The sequence below is a fragment of the Scyliorhinus canicula genome, chromosome 22, assembly GCF_902713615.1.
Source record: "Scyliorhinus canicula chromosome 22, sScyCan1.1, whole genome shotgun sequence".
NCBI classification, from domain to species: Eukaryota; Metazoa; Chordata; class Chondrichthyes; order Carcharhiniformes; family Scyliorhinidae; genus Scyliorhinus; species Scyliorhinus canicula.
Window position 1 is genome coordinate 12,163,898 of NC_052167.1, and position 6,809 is coordinate 12,170,706.

Below are 6,809 nucleotides of genomic sequence, written 5' to 3' on the forward strand. Positions count from 1 at the left end.
TTCCCCATCCACGTAATCATCCAGCCCTTCAAAGTAAAATTAATCACGTACACATTTAAAAAAAAATTAGCCTGCGCAGAAACTTTGAAATGAAGCAACACTATCCTGCTTCTGTAGTAATCTGTTCACACCCTAGACTCTGTTTCTACCTGCCCTCCTACTGTTCACTCCCCACCTGGCTGGCCAGTTCTGCACAGCTTGCTTGCTCAACCTGAATAACATGTGCACGTGTATGAATTCCTTCGCCATGAAACCCTGCAGTTCTTGGAACTCACTGTGTGACCAAGATGCCAACAAATGCACAGTGGAATATGTTACTCTCTGGTGGCTAGGCTTTCATCCAAGAGAACCAAAAAGATTCTTGTAAGAGGGTGATTTTTTTTTTCCCCCCAACAGAATTGTTTTACTTTAGAAAATACTTTCAAACCAATTGAGAGGTGACCAAGTGGACATTTTAGTCACGCATAAACTCCTTCAGCTTTTGGTTTTGCATATCGTACTGTCGATAGGTGTTCTGGAGTGTATGTGTGTAAATGACCTGGACTTACACCAGGTTAAAGTCCCAACATGTTTATTTGGAATCACGCGCTTTCGGAGCCCAGTCTCATCACCCATCACCCAATGGTTTAGCTGAGCGAGCACCGCAGACCTTCAAGTTGGGGACACGAGGGGCAGCACGGTGGCGCAGTGGTAGCACTGCAGCCTCAGGGCGCCGAGGTACCAGGTTCAATCCCGGCTCTGGGTCACTGTCCGTGTGGAGTTTGCACGTTCTCCCCGTGTTTGCATGGGTTTCGCCCCCACAACCCAAAGATGTGCAGGGTGGGTGGATTGAACACGCTAAATTTCCCCTTAATTGGAAAAAATGAATTGGGTACTCTAAATTTATTTTAAAAGGGATACGGACGCAGACTCCGGAGACCCATTTGACTTTTTTTATTATTACCGCATCACGCCGCATACCACCACTGGGGTGGCTCCTTCGTAGCTGTTAGGACATCGGTTGTTCACACGACTGAGCCTTGTGCTGTCCGATATTGGGGAGAAGGACCCCAACACTCAGGCACCCCCCCCCCCCCCCAACTCGAGGCAAATGAGACCGATGCGTGAGTTTGCCATGGGCGACACGGTTTAATGCATGGAATTTTGAAGATGGGGCATCATGGATACCAGGGGTTATGATCCAGCAGTCGGGACCTGTCTGCTCCTCGGAGAGTGAGTAAGGTATATTTCTGCAGCTGCTTCTAGCTCTGACTAAGGAGGGCGATGGGGGTGGCGGTTTAGATAACATTTATGTTAGCAACAGTACTGTGAGTGGGCAGCTATGTAACCCACCCAAGGCCATTGCGCGCGGAACAACCTTTATCAGTGTGTGTAACTTGAGGCTCGGCAGAATGCGCCTTCTCCAGCCATAACTCAGATGGCTGTACGTGTTACAATCCTAGAGTAAAAAACTATTTGATTGAAGCCTTACTGTGTCGACTCACTCATTGAACTGAGATTTTGCCTAACAAATTGGTGACCCCGACGTTGGGGGGGAGTCGAACACAACTCCGTTTAAGATCGCAGAGACAATTAAAAGCCGGCTAAAAAGAAGGTACGGAGTCAAACCTGTTAAATCAAAACTCCAAAATTGAAATTTTAAATTGTGTAATAATTGTCTCAGTGATTGAAAAAGGAGACAAAATTAGAAGACGACCATAGCCGGACGTCAAACGCCTTGGGATTGTGACACGTAAGTGTTAAGTTGAACTTAAAAGTCCTTAAGGTGTAAGATTAATGATTTCCTTCGACCAAATATTAGTGATAATATTTACCTAAAGTCTTTACTTAAAAAACTGTCAGATATCAGAAGTAGAGTGAGAAGGAAATAGAATTATTACCTTCGACCAAATATTAGTGATAATATTTACTCAAAGTCTTTACTTAAAAAACTGTCAGATCTCAGAAGTAGAGTGAGAAGGAAGTAGAGTTTTAGAATCGGAAAATTGTTTTGTTGCCTTGTGACAAGAGGACATTACCTTCGACCAAATATTAGTGATAATATTTACTCAAAGTCTTTACTTAAAAAACTGTCAGATATCAGAAGTAGAGTGAGAAGGAAATAGAATTATTACCTTCGACCAAATATTAGTGATAATATTTACTCAAAGTCTTTACTTAAAAAACTGTCAGATCTCAGAAGTAGAGTGAGAAGGAAGTAGAGTTTTAGAATCGGATAATTGTTTTGTTGCCTGAGAGATCTGTCACGTGAAGGTCGGGCATTGAAAACAAAACAGTTTTGGATCTATTATCACCGGTTCATAAGAGACTTGAAATATAAATGTCCGCATTTGAAAACAAAACAGTTTTGGATCTATTATCACCGGTTCATAAGAGACTTGAAATATAAATGTCCGGTAACATTAGCGCGCGAAAAGAGCATAAAAATTTAGAAGAAAAATGGCCACTGGGGGAAAACTAATGCATTAAAATTGGGTATAAAATTGACAGAGAAAGAAATAGTTAAAACAGCCAACGTCTTAAAAAAAAAAAGGACGGCACATATGGGAAAATAACCAAGTCATTAGGCTATCCGCCTTGAATCTGTATATTAATCCATGTGAGTTTAAGCTTAAGTGAGATAAGGTGCTGTCAGGGACTGCGGAGTTCCCAAATCTTATCTCCCAGAATTCTGACATAGTAAACTGCTTTGTTACTGATATTCAGGCCTTTGTGTGAATATTTTCACCCCTAACATTTAGTGTACGTCTGGAAGGATTTGCTGAGCTGGACGCCGCTCGAGCCGGTGGACAAGGCGAGTAGTCAAACCTTTGACCGCCTAAAATTAGAATCACTTGGCAAGGCGGACAGACGGTGAGGTAACATCCAATAAATCTAGTATCAAGGCCAAATGAGTAAAAAAGTCAGTTTAAAACATTTGGGTTTTTGAAGAGCAAACTACTCTGGTAAAAAAAACAATAATCAAAGATGGGTGTGATTTCTGTGGAACAGAGAAAAATGGTGAGATACACAGAAGTAAAGATAAGACAAATAAAGTTCTAAGCACAAATGATAAATTAAACCTTCATACCATTTGGAAGACAGGCTGGTTTAAAGGAATTGAGCTCTAACTCCTTTAAGCATGTCAATAAAACGAGTAAAGATACTGCAGTAGGTTCTGCAAACTAGCATAAAGACCTCACAAAACTGCCAACAATTACGGCTAACGACTGTCCCAGAATGTCTCAAGGAGAGAAAAAAATCAAATTAAGTGAAGTCCAAAAGATCAGAAAGGGGCTAAAGCACTTAATTAGTTTTGTTCAGGAATGTCTGAGGATGATTAACCCCCCTCCCAAAACAAAAAAATGGGGAGGAAAATCAATACAAGGTTACGGTTAGAAACTTAAGAATGGATACATGTCGAGAATAACTTCAGATCGTTTCAAGCCGTCCAGATAAATTCAGCAGTAATTCAACTCACTTGAAATAAAAGAAAAATAAACATCCAGTAATGTCTCTTTCCAAAAACCAGTTAAACAACGAACATTGAAAATTGAAAGAAAGGATGGGTAATGTCTAAGGTCACATAACGGATGGAGATGGCATCATGCCAAGTTCTCCACCACTTTTGATTCTGTACAAAAATTTAACCATTTCAGCAAGCAGGTCATCTGCACAAAGAAATATACATCTCTAAGAATAGCTAATGCCTCTAAAATTAATCAGTGGAAATTGACTTAAATGGAATGACACAGATAAAGTTTTTGAAGGAGATTGAAAAATTTTGTTCAGTATTTTAATTTTGTTCCATTTTAGAGAAAGAGAGAGAGAGAGTTACGTAGAGAGAGAGAGACTGATAGAGACAGCGAAAGTTGAGAGAGCGAAAGAGAATGTCAGGGAGAGACAGAGAAGGGGAGGGGTAGTTAGATAAAGAGAAAGAGCGACAAGAGTTCCAGAGAGAGAGAGAGAGAGAGAGTTTTAGGCATCTAAACTTTGTTCTGAACTATTCACAGTCTTTGTATTCAGACTTTGACTTCAGACCTTGACTTGTTACGAGCTGTGATTATTTGAAAGCTTCAAATTGTCTACGCATTGTCTTTAAAGATTATAGTTTGAGTACAGTTAATTTTTTTTTCTTTTCAAAGGCTATAATTTTAATCAGGGTGCAAAATCACGTATGTAAAAATAAGAAAATATTAGTTTTATGGTGTTCAGTGGAGGTTAGGATAGTTGAAATACATGTGACAAATATGATCAAGCCGGTGTTTCATTAGTTCAGGGTTAAAACTTCCCTGACACAAAAAATCATCAGTAGGGTGAAACTAAACTGTCCCACAACGCAGATGTTTTAATTATGAGATTGCAGAATGACTTATAAACAACAGATGGGTAAATGAAATATGTCCATGAGTTTCAATAATATATTGTGTTCCCTGAAAAACTTGATAACGGGAATTTGGCAGCACTCCAACTTTTACTCCCAGCCATTTGAGTGAAAAATTTAAAAACAAGTTTCGAGATGCGAATGGCATCATTCCAATTTATGCACCCACTATACGCCCCTTTTTGTCTCTGCAAGACAGTCAACCCTTTCAACAAGCTTTTGTGTGTAATCCAGAAGATGTCTTGACACTCCCATGCTGGTTTGCCTGCGAGTTGCTGGTTTGCCTGCGAGTTCTGGCCTTTTAAATTCTGATAAAGTAATGAACAGTCCACACAGCTGAAGATGCATTTTAATTGGAACTTACAAATCTTAAGTTTTGAATTTTCACCCTCTTAACGACCCAGGACCCAAGACCAACCCGGAGTGGGTGCAAACATGGGAAGATAGGGAAATTGAAATGAGTCAATATATCAAAATGCTCGGTAACATGGTCACTTTAGTTTCGCAACAGGTGAACAACGCGGCCGGTGACAGAGAAGAAGGACAGGAGAGTCCAATAAAAGAAGGGGACCTGGTGTGTATCAGAAAACCCGGAAAAATCCCGTGGGCTGAGGGCATTCGCCAACCGGGAGGAACTACCTCCTAGAAGAATACTTAGAAGCTGAAATGTGAAACTGGGGGGGGGAAGGGAACGAAAGAAAAACGCGCGGGTTATAAGGGGCAAGGCAAAAATTGTATGTAATGTACACCGCCCCTGGGAAGGACTTGAGACTCCGGCGGGTCGAGCCAAGAGGATGGGGGGGGTCCTCACCTACCAGAGACCTCAGGACCCAACCAGGCGGTATAGAACGCTTGGCAAAAAGGGTTTTTTATTTTTATTTTTGCGTGCGTTTCAAAACATAGGGGGCGCGGGAAGTAATTGTTGTCCTCATAAGAGGACAAAGGAGGGATTGTAAGGTATATTTCTGCAGCTGCTTCTAGCTCTGACTAAGGAGGGCGATGGGGGTGGCGGTTTAGATAACATTTATGTTAGCAACAGTACTGTGAGTGGGCAGCTATGTAACCCGCCCAAGGCCATTGCGCGCGGAACAACCTTTATCAGTGTGTGTAACTTGAGGCTCGGCAGAATGCGCCTTCTCCAGCCATAACTCAGATGGCTGTACGTGTTACAATCCTAGAGTAAAAAACTATTTGATTGAAGCCTTACTGTGTCGACTCACTCATTGAACTGAGATTTTGCCTAACAGCGAGCACCGCAGACCTTCAAGTTGGGGACACGAGGGGCAGCACGGTGGCGCAGTGGTAGCACTGCAGCCTCAGGGCGCCGAGGTACCAGGTTCGATCCCGGCTCTGGGTCACTGTCCGTGTGGAGTTTGCACGTTCTCCCCGTGTTTGCATGGGTTTCGCCCCCACAACCCAAAGATGTGCAGGGTGGGTGGATTGAACACGCTAAATTTCCCCTTAATTGGAAAAAATGAATTGGGTACTCTAAATTTATTTTAAAAGGGATACGGACGCAGACTCCGGAGACCCATTTGACTTTTTTTATTATTACCGCATCACGCCGCATACCACCACTGGGGTGGCTCCTTCGTAGCTGTTAGGACATCGGTTGTTCACACGACTGAGCCTTGTGCTGTCCGATATTGGGGAGAAGGACCCCAACACTCAGGCACCCCCCCCCCCTCCCCTCCCCTCCCAACTCGAGGCAAATGAGACCGATGCGTGAGTTTGCCATGGGCGACACGGTTTAATGCATGGAATTTTGAAGATGGGGCATCATGGATGCCAGGGGTTATGATCCAGCAGTCGGGACCTGTCTGCTCCTCGGTAGAGGCACAAGGGAAGGAGTCAGGGGAGCGGAAGGCAGTGGTATTGTTGCTAGATTAATAATCCAGAGGCCCAAGATAATGACCTGGAGACCCAGGTTCGAATACCACCACGGCAGTTGATGGAATTTAAATTCAATAAAATATCTGTAATTAAAAGTCTAATGATGACCATTGTCAATTGTTGGAAAAATACACCTGGTTCACTAATGTTCCTTTAGGGAAGGAAATCTGCCATCCATACCTTGTCTGGCCTACATGTGGCTCCAGACCCACAGCTATGTGGTTGACTCTTAACTGTTCCCTTAAGGACAATTAAGGATGGGCAATAAATGCTGGCCCAGCCAATGATGTCCATGATCCATTAACGAGTTTTAAAAAAAAAGTCAAACAGACACGCAACCACCTCAGAGCTCCACGCAGACTGCCCGGAGCTTCCATAACTGGTGGTACCTCTTCCTCCAACACAACCGCTGTTGGTGCCCCTCAAGGGTGACATGCTCCATGATTTTGAAATGCAGGACACTGACACCTCAGACCCAGAGTTCGGCATGGAGGCTCAACTGACCAAGGTCACCGCAGATCCAGTGACCCCCCCAGTGCACTGCTCAGGCGAT

At 43.1% G+C, this 6,809-nt stretch overlaps 1 long non-coding RNA gene across 1 annotated transcript; it reads left to right on the forward strand.

The window, feature by feature from the left end:
* The first annotated feature begins 1,074 nt into the window (after positions 1-1,074).
* Positions 1,075-5,563, forward strand: LOC119956186. The gene is made up of 2 exons (XR_005458600.1): positions 1,075-1,732; positions 4,864-5,563. It is a non-coding gene; the product is annotated as an uncharacterized LOC119956186 (long non-coding RNA).
* Positions 5,564-6,809: the final 1,246 nt, after the last annotated feature.